Genomic DNA, 10000 nt, shown 5'->3' with positions numbered 1-10000 from the left:
GCCAGTTTACATACATTATTTTGGCTCAAACCAGTTGCTTTGATAGTAAAAATTATCTCGAAGACAACAAATTACTCTCTGTAGCCTACTGCAATCAAACTTTCCCAGGCCAGTGACATCGCACTGACAATCCGCTGTAACAAGCACTGGGCAAACGTCTCGAGATTGTTCTGTTTTATGAGTCAATAGTTCTTTTCACAAATGTTGCACCCTATGTTGGATTTTAAAAGTGGTTGGAAAGATTAAACCTAATTCTTTATTTGTGATTGGCAATGCAGATCATGATTTTGGTGGTCGGGTCAAAAATTGGGCCATATGCTCTCATGTGATGTTAAGATAGGCCAGGTTACATAGCCTACAGTAGGCCTACACAACAGAACATTACTTCATGAAATCACGAGAATATTGAACTTATTTGCCCAGGTCTTTATTCATGAAGTTTCAGAAAATGAACTGATAGGGATATTATAATAAAGGTAGATTGCATTCCATTAGGTTTACATGTATTCTGTGACATGTTGTAATGGTATGTGACAATGACTGAAGTGCCCAAAAGCGGTCCCATGCGCCGTGGCTTCCCAGAACACCCGGGGCCCTCAACAACCCCTTTGCCTAGGGCCCCCAAAATTCTAGAAACGAGCCTGTGTGTGTGTAGATGTGTGTGTGTGTGTGTGTGTGTGTGTGTGTGTGTGTGTGTGTGTGTGTGTGTGTGTGTGTGTGTGTGTGTGTGTGTGTGTGTGTGTGTGTGTGTGTGTGTGTGTGGATATGAAGCGTGAACAGCTACACTGGAGTAGCAGGTGGCCTCACCCTAGTAGCACTCATTACAGCCCTGCCTCATTTAAACAACTAGTGTGTGTGTGGTGTGTGTGTGTGTGTGTGTGTGTGTGTGTGTGTGTGTGTGTGTGTGTGTGTGTGTGTGTGTGTGTGTGTGTGTGTGTGTGTGTGTGTGTGTGTGTGTCTCAGAGAGAGAGAGAGAGAGAGAGAGAGAGAGAGAGAGAGAGAGAGAGAGAGAGAGAGAGAGAGAGAGAGAGAGAGAGAGAGAGAGAAAGAGAGCGCGAGAGAGCAAGTGATTGAGTGAGAGAGCGAGCGAGCAAGAGAGAAAGAGAGAGACCTAGGAGCAAGATAAAGCTAGACAAAATGTGTGTGTGTGCAATTCATGCATGCGTGTGTGCGTGTGTGCGTAGTGTTACTGTATATAGAGCAACAAAATAGCTATATGAGTGACAAGAGTGCTCTAATCTTATCCAGAGCCTGCTTTAACAACGCCGCCCAGGCTGGCTAATCTCTGCATATTGTGCCTCTGCACACAAGCCCACCGCCAACCAGTACATGCGGATGGCTGCTGTGTCAACACCCTGAGCTGACAGACAGATTGAGCTCACGACTGAGTTCACTCACTCACTTCACGTGTGTGTGTGTGTGTGTGTGTGTGTGTGTGTGTGTGTGTGTGTGTGTGTGTGTGTGTGTGTGTGTGTGTGTGTGTGTGTGTGTGTGTGTGTGTGTGTGTGTGTGTGTGTGTGTGTGTGTGTGTGTGTGTGTGCGTGCTCTAGATGTTGTGATGTGTGGACAGAGCTTGCCAATGTCTTTTTTTTAACGAGACGTCAACATGGGTGTTTGGGCTGTTAAAAACAAACAAGCAGACGGACGCGATGAAAACAAAGCCCACGCTTACCAACCAGGCACAAATAAATCACCCATTTGACACACATACAGGCTAAGACAACACATCACCTTGGTTTCGGTCCAAAGCTTATCCAAGGAGTTTATTTTGAAAAGCTGCAAGAACGTCCAGTTGTGTTACCCATAAACTCTTTGGATAACGTGACCTAGATAAATGAGAGGCTTCACAGACATCAGAAGATTGGTTACATGTACTTGGGTCAACGATGTTTCAGTGAAAGCACAAGTCAAGGTGCTGCAACAATAGCTAATCCTACGGATTCCAATATTTTTGTTTTTGTTTTTAGTGGATGGTAGGGGTGGGCGATAGGGCAAAAATGTTGTATCAAGATTTTTTAACATGAAATATCGATTTCGATTGTTTATCACGATCTTCCATCCAAAAAAATTAAAACAACAAAAAAAAACTTTCATACTTGCAATTTGTAATTTGCAGTCAATAAAATGTTAACACACTTATGATACTCTCATAAAGTGTACAATTGGAATAAAATAATGTAAAGAATAAAGTGAAGACAACAACACAAGTGAGAAAACGTCACTCTGATACTGATAATAAACATCCTCAGTGCAAGACGATCTATACGATTTCTCCACTTTGGCAGATTCGAGACGATATTTTACTCAATATCGCGATTCACGATATAATATCGTCATATCGCCCACCCCTAGTGGATGGTCTGGTACGGCTGACTAGCCCACTGAGCCCCCAGGTTGTCATCTGTGATTGCTCTTGTTTTTGTCTTCGATTGCCTTACAGGTTGGAGCCGGAGTTACCCCTGTTTAGGCGCATTCAGGCCGACTGAGAGCCGTGACGATACCCGTTCACGAACCAGACGTCATGTTCACACCACAGATCTTAGCGTTCGCGAACCGGAAATTTGGTCCACAATGTGAACCCCAAAATAATTGGTTTTTCTCTGTGAACCTTGACGACAGCGTGGCTTTTATCCAGGTAACACAGTCACATGCGGAAAAGTTCAGAGCCCGGTATGAACACGAGCGGTTTGCAGATAAGCACATTAGTGCCAAACGTAACTAGTCCGGGCAATAGATGTTCTTCTCTCCTCCGAAACATGCTTAGTACAGCCCTAAGTCCCTGAAGGTTGGAACAGCAAATCCAGGAGTGCCTTTGACCCATGAAGCAAGTTGATGATCCACTGACAGGAGTTTGGGAAACATTATTTTAAATGTTTGGAAATAAATAAAATGATTGAAAAACGACTGAGTCACTCGCTGGGGGAAAACTGATTTTGGTGAAAATAACAGACTTTGTGCTGCTTTAAAGGAGGTGGAATTGACTAGATCCTCTCATGTGTGTGACACCATCCATATCCAGGGGAAACCAGGTTAGAGCCCCCAGGTGAATATTGTTTCAAACATTACTGCTGTTGTACTTTATGTTACTGCCTGGAATGTGCATTATGTGATTTGCAAGTCCTTGTTGTGCACTAAGCCCTTGACACCTGGACAATAAATCTAATTTTCAATCTCTCAGTCTCTCTCCTTCTTTCTCTCTCTCTGTTGTTGGCTCTCTCAACCTCTCTCTCTATCACCATCTTTCTCTGTCTCTCCTTCTTTCTCTGGCTCTCCTTTCTCTGGCTCCCTCTCCTTCTTTGTCTGTCTGTCTCTCTGTCTTTCGCTCTCTCTGTCTCTCTGTGTCTTTTTCTCCTTTTCTCTTTCTATCCCTTGTTTGCTTGCTTGCCCTCTCTCTCAAACATAATTTGAAGGCCTGAGATGTTGTTGATCAATAACAGTGATAACTGCACGGTATGTCGGTCTGCCCGATCAATAGGTTGACTAGGTTGGGTCAATAGTATACAGCTACTTATTGGCACATCATTACTTGGAAAGTGACTGTTCAGTTCACCTATACACGCACGTGGGTGGTTGACGTGATGCCTTGTTTTTTCGTAACATTGGTTAAAAACCTACAAAACTGTTATTAAAAAAAAACAAAAAAAACAAATGTCAATGAAAGAAGATGTGGTACATTATGTTTCATATTAGTCTTAGATGAGAAGACACATTTTTGTTAAGGTTGATGTAAAGGTTTATATGTCAAATATCCTGCGGTGTGACTGTAACATTAATGAAACCTGGAATATAATATATAAGAAATTAGCCAACAACATTTTGATGAATGAAGCATTTGGGATGATTGCATAAATATTAACTTTATATTAAGATATGTGAATGTGAAAAAACTCAGGACAGTAATATTAATTACAAGTTCAATTTCGTAACACAAATTGCGTCCTGTGGGGTGACATGTATGTGTCAATGTTTGTGAACGGGCAGCTGCAAGGCCAACTACAAGGGTCTTTAAGACTGGCTCCTAACCAGTCAGTACCTCAGTTATTGGGCAGTGTGGAAGTTTAAGGTGACTTTTAACCTCTTAATATGTCTTCATATTGCAATGTTTCTGTCACGCAATGCTTAGGTTCATTTTATGGTGTCCTGTGGTGTGACTGCTCTTATAGAAGGAAAAAAAGTGTTTTTATAAATGAAAACACATATTAAGATTAACACATTATCATTATGAAGTTAGCATGAGCTCAGATGTCAGTCATGTATACAAAAGGATTAAGATGGCCATAATTCAGTGAATTTCCTGTGGTGTGACTTCATTTTCCTGCGGTGTTGATGCAGGACACATTTTCCCAAAAATGGCAAAAATAAGGCAAAATTCCACGGACCACTTAGTGCTTTATTTTTTTCAATTTTTTTTTTTCAATTTCTTCAGGAATTGGAAAAAACAATGTTGGCGTTACACCCTTAAACGTCAACCACCCATGTATAGAAGATCAACAACTCTTGTTTCGTCACCAGATTAACAGATTCCATGGAAAGTCCATGAAGATAAATGGCATTAGGCAAATTCACCCTACTGTATCAGACTGCAAGGGACTGAGTGGGTGGATACAGCTGATGGATAGTACAACAGAGGATGGCACCACGACATATGTAGACAGCTGGGCAATTAAGATTTTACATTGGTAAATTCACTCAGTTCCTTTCATTTGGTTGACCAAAGGAGACAAGATACATGATTTCTGATTAAGCTTGCACAACTTATGATCATCATCTCAAAAGGCTAATAGCTACACCATGGCTGATGTCAGATATCATTAGCCAACACATTTCCAATTAATTAAGCTACTTAATTAAGCTAACAATTGAATACATTCCCTCTGGTAGCCCTAGGACTCAAGGATAAAGATGGCAATTTTAATTGAATCGTCAAGAAGACCTCATCAGCCAAAAACAGCGTTGTGTGTTTATTTTTTTGTCGCAGCCCTTAACTGCCACTGTTGGCACGTACCCTAGGGTTGAGAATTAACACACAGCCTAGTTACCCAGGCAACAGTGGCCCGATATCAGCAATGAATCTAATCTTTTAACAGGACAAGTTATAAGACATAATATCTGGATACAGCCCTAGGTTGTCTTTCATTTCTAAGATGTGGGTCTGAAAAGTAGGTTTCCAGTCATCTCAGTACTCTTCCCTCAGTACTCTTTTTTTCTACTGGCCTCAGGAGACAGATATAAAATTATTATTTGACTACCTTGGGACAGGTGAGTCAGAGGAACAATCCAGCCCAAACACTGCTGTGTGTGTGTGTGTGTGTGTGTGTGTGTGTGTGTGTGTGTGTGTGTGTGTGTGTGTGTGCGTGCGTGCGTGCGTGCGTGCGTGCGTGCGTGCGTGCGTGCGTGCGTGCGTGTGTACTGTGTAAACGGAGGGGATTAAATTACTCTAGGCTGACTGCTAAGAGATCAGTTTATAATCCCACAGCATAACGGGATGCTTTGAAAACAACACTTTTGTTTTCAGCAGGAAAGCTAGCTAGGTCACCCTGTGGCCCCTGTGCAACGTGACTTAGCCAGACTCCTGTCTGTCTGTTTAGCCTGGCTACCTGTCAGCACCTGTCTCATCATCCATCCTTGGAATCAGAGACCTGTGTGTGTGTGTGTGTGTGTGTGTGTGTGTGTGTGTGTGTGTGTGTGTGTGTGTGTGTGTGTGTGTGTGTGTGTGTGTGTGTGTGAGGTGTGTGTGTGTGTGTCTGATATAAACACTATGCATTAAAACACACACACACAAACATTTTAATCAAACGTAAAAATGGCATTCAAAATAAGAATGAAAATTGAAGATTTGTCAAGGAGTGGAATAGGGCACTATCAAGTCTATTACAATCTAACACACATGCGCACACACGTGCACAGGCACGCACACATGCACATACGCGTGCACACACACGAGTGAGAGATGGCACAATAAGCAATTTACGAGCAGACAAGTTGGGACGGTGGGTGGCTGTGTATGGCATAGGAAGGTTAAAAGGGTATAATGTATATGATGGGTGTGTATGACATAGGTTAAAAGGGTATAATGTATGCCTTACACTGTGAACAGTGGCACATTATCTGGCAGAAGAAGCCAGAGGTGGGATGATGGATGGTGGTGATTTATAGTACCTAGGCCACTATAGGGATATACATCACCATCATGGCTAGAAACTGTAGGTCCTCCCCTCCGCCACATACCCCACACACTGGTCTACTGAAAAGCCTGTTAGTCAATCAAGTGCTGTGTACACCGATCTCAAGCTACAGGCTTGAGATTTTTTTCCAAAAAGAAAAAAGGTAAATAAAAATGTTTTTTAATTTAAAAAAATCACATCTGCATCTTCATAAAACTTCGAGAGCTCTTCAGTTAAGTTATATGCCCAGGCCCAGGTATCTGACTGAGGAAAAGTTTTTCTTTTTTTTTTCGGGCATCATTTTTTTTTATACATGCAGTAGGTTTGTGTGTTGAATTGATATGGAATGACCCGTATACATCATAGTCGCGTCGAATGCTTCTCATATGGCCTGCCCAGTGCCCTCCACACACAGGGCCAATGAAAAGCCCATTAGTTCATCAACCCACTCCCTCTCCCACAACAGAGTCTCTCGCTCTCACATCCATCTCTATCTTTCTTCTTCAATCTCACTCCCTGTGCCTCATCTCTTCCCTGCCTTCTTCCTACCTCTCATATTGTCTATCCATCTCTATTTTCCTGTCACTGCCTCTCGCTTTTGAAGTCTAGACAACTGTACATTATTGTCAAATTCTATTCTACATAACTGACCTTACATAGAAGATTTGAAATTGCAGTTTAAACTAAATGAACAAATGCATACACAACACACTACACACAGCACATACTGTAAGCCATATGGACATTTATAATAACGTCCCATGTCCCTGGTTCTCATCTCCCCCCACTGTCCTGTCCCCAGCCCACCTCTCCGTCTCCCCCTCAGCTCTGTCAGCTCAGTGGTGATGTGATGGGGCTGCTCAACACAACTCTCTTATCACGGTGCCCTTCTGCACACTGCCTCATCGCTGCCCTCCATCCCCCCTCTCTCATTCTCTCCCGCTCTCTCTTCCTCTCTCTGTCTCTACCCGTCTGTCTCTCTGTCTCTCTCTCTGTCTGTCTCTCTGTCTGTCTCTCTGTCTGTCTCTCTCTGTCTCTGTCTCTCTCTCTGTCTCTCTCTCTGTCTGTCTCTCTGTCTGTCTCTCTGTCTGTCTCTCTGTCTGTCTCTCTGTCTCTCAGCCCCTGTGGGCACAGACAACACTAATCCTGATTGCCGAGGTAATCTCAGAAATTAAGGTGAAAAGCACATCTATGCACAGGTCGTGTGTGTGAGTAAGCGTGTGTGTGTGCCAGAGTGCGAGCCTGCATGCCTGCATGCATGTGTGTGTCTCGGGGGATGGGGTGGTGGTGGTGGAAGTCAGGTTATAAACTCCATCTCACGGGTTAACCCAAATCCGCTCTGCACTGCCACGGTTAAAGATAAGAAATAATATATAAGGGGCATCTCACATTTTGTGTGTGTCTGTGGGGTGTGTGTGTGTGTGTGTGTGTGTGTGTGTGTGTGTGTGTGTGTGTGTGTGTGTGTGTGTGTGTGTGTGTGTGTGTGTGTGTGTGTGTGTGTGTGTGTGTGTGTGTGTGTGTGTGTGGGTGGTTGACGTTTAAGGGCGTAACGCCCCCCCCAATTTTTTTTTTTCCAATACCTGAAAAAATGTACTGAAAAAATAGAAAAAAATAAAGCACTTAGGAATTTCGCCTAATTTTTGCCATTTTTGAGAAAATGTGTCCTGCATCAACACATTGCATAGGCATGTCACACCGCAGGAAAATTAAGTCACACCACAGGAAATTCACTGCATTATGGCCATTTTTATCCTTTTGTATATACATGACTGACATCTGAGCTCATGCTAACGTGATAATGATATTGTGTTTAATCTTAATATGTGTTTTAATATATATATTTTTTAAAAATCCTTCTATAAGAGCAGTCACACCACAGGACACCATAAAATGAACCTAAACATTGCGTGACAGAAACATTGCAATATGGTCCTATGAGACCAGTTAGCCGCCAGCTGGTCTCATAGAACTCAATGTTAACTGCTAGCTTGGAGGTAAAATTTGTACTGCCATACCCAGAGAATGGTCGAAAGTACAGGAAAACGGTAAAGCCCTATCATTTAACTCAAGGGTAGGTGTAAAATGAGCATATTTCCAAAAATGGGACAGTATCACTTTAAGAAGGTCACACTCCCCCACACACACTCCCCCACACACACTCCTTTACAGTGAGACAACATTAAAAACACACATGGCTTTGGATCTTCAGGCACTGGGAGTGGACATTACTTTTGCTGTTATGTTCATTTCCAAAACAACTCAAAATTATACTTCAAATTCACTTCCTTAGCATGTCTATTTGCAAACAACATTGACAACAACCACAAAGATCAGTAACGCTAGTGTTATGAGCATTACCCATCACTGTTGTTACACTGTTTACAATCATAGAATATTGTACCATTGAAATAGCTCTAGTTTCTAACTCTCTCTTCATTTTCTCTCACACTGTCTGTCTCTGTCCTTCTCTGCTTCTGTGTCATTCTACCTCTCTATCACTCACTGTCTCTATGCCCAATGTCTGTTTGCATCACACCAACAAATGTGGAGATAATCCACGTCAGAATCTCCTTGGGGGAAAAAAAACTTGTTCGGCGTTCCCAAATTCCTCCCCTCTGCCCCCACCCCAACTTCATTCCCCTTGATGATCCGGGTGAGGTGGGATCGAGCATTCCATCCTTTGATCTGGCTTCCATGCTAATCCATGGAGTTTCGTGTTCATGGAATTCTTTTCTCTTCTCCCTGACTCTTGTTCTGCCCAGCGAAGCACTTCTCTTTTGGTGCATGATACATCCATGCACGTATGCTGCTAATTTGATCTCAATACCACGGTAACCGGACTCAGTCTGACAATATTGTTCTCTATACAGTATATCCAACATCTCAGCATGGACCGCCCGCCCCTCTCTCTCCTCTTACACCCCAGGAAAACAGCATGACTTTCCTTGGCTTACAGACCCTGTATAACAGGAGAAGTCAAGCTTGAGGATTGTCTCAACATTTAATAATTAGGCTACAGCAGAAAAAGTAGGTTTAACATTAAGCTAAAATTACAAGTTACCAGAAGATTATTAAAAGCAGACCGAATTACAAAAAAGAAATGCATCAGGATAGCATATTATACAGGGTACAGTTCCCATGTGTGTGCGTGCCTGCGTGTGCGTGTGCGTGTGAGTGTGAGTGTGAGTGTGAGTGTGAGTGTGAGTGTGAGTGTGAGTGTGAGTGTGAGTGTGTGTGGTGGAATAGTGAACACACACACACACAGACACAGACACAGACACAGACACAGACACAGACACAGACACAGACACGCACACAAAGATGAGGGTACATTTAGAGTGTAGCCTAGCGTGTAGAGAAATCTCTTCATCTTATCACCAGGTACTTTTCTCTTAGCCCGGGGCTGAAGTTTGAGCGTAAAGCCTGCCTGGCAATCAATGTTCAGGCCAAGCAATCAGTTTTCGTGACCTCCAAACACTCTCACTTACACACACTCACAGATACAGCATCTCTATGCCACACACACACGCACACAAGCATTTATCACTCCATATCTGTCCAGAGATTGTCTCACACACACACACAGACACACACACAGACACAGACACAGACACAGACACAGACACAGACACAGACACAGACACAGACACACACACACACACACACACACACACACACACACACACACACACACACACACACACACACACACACTTATCACTCCATATCTGTCCAGAGATTTCCCACAAAATCCCTTTGCTAGTCGAGTCAATCTCTGTCTCGGCCTGCCTGTCTGTCGGTCACCCAATTTTGTTCTAGTGCTCTCTCTATCTCTG

At 43.0% G+C, this 10000-nt stretch overlaps 1 protein-coding gene across 5 annotated transcripts in view; it reads right to left on the bottom strand.

The window, feature by feature from the left end:
* pacs2 (phosphofurin acidic cluster sorting protein 2) overlaps positions 1-10000 on the bottom strand; it is a 115724-nt gene that overhangs the window by 91421 nt on the left and 14303 nt on the right. The window lies entirely within an intron of this gene.

Source organism: Engraulis encrasicolus, chromosome 19 (genome assembly GCF_034702125.1).
Source record: "Engraulis encrasicolus isolate BLACKSEA-1 chromosome 19, IST_EnEncr_1.0, whole genome shotgun sequence".
Lineage (NCBI taxonomy): Eukaryota > Metazoa > Chordata > Actinopteri > Clupeiformes > Engraulidae > Engraulis > Engraulis encrasicolus.
This window is presented reverse-complemented; position numbering and strand designations above follow the sequence as displayed.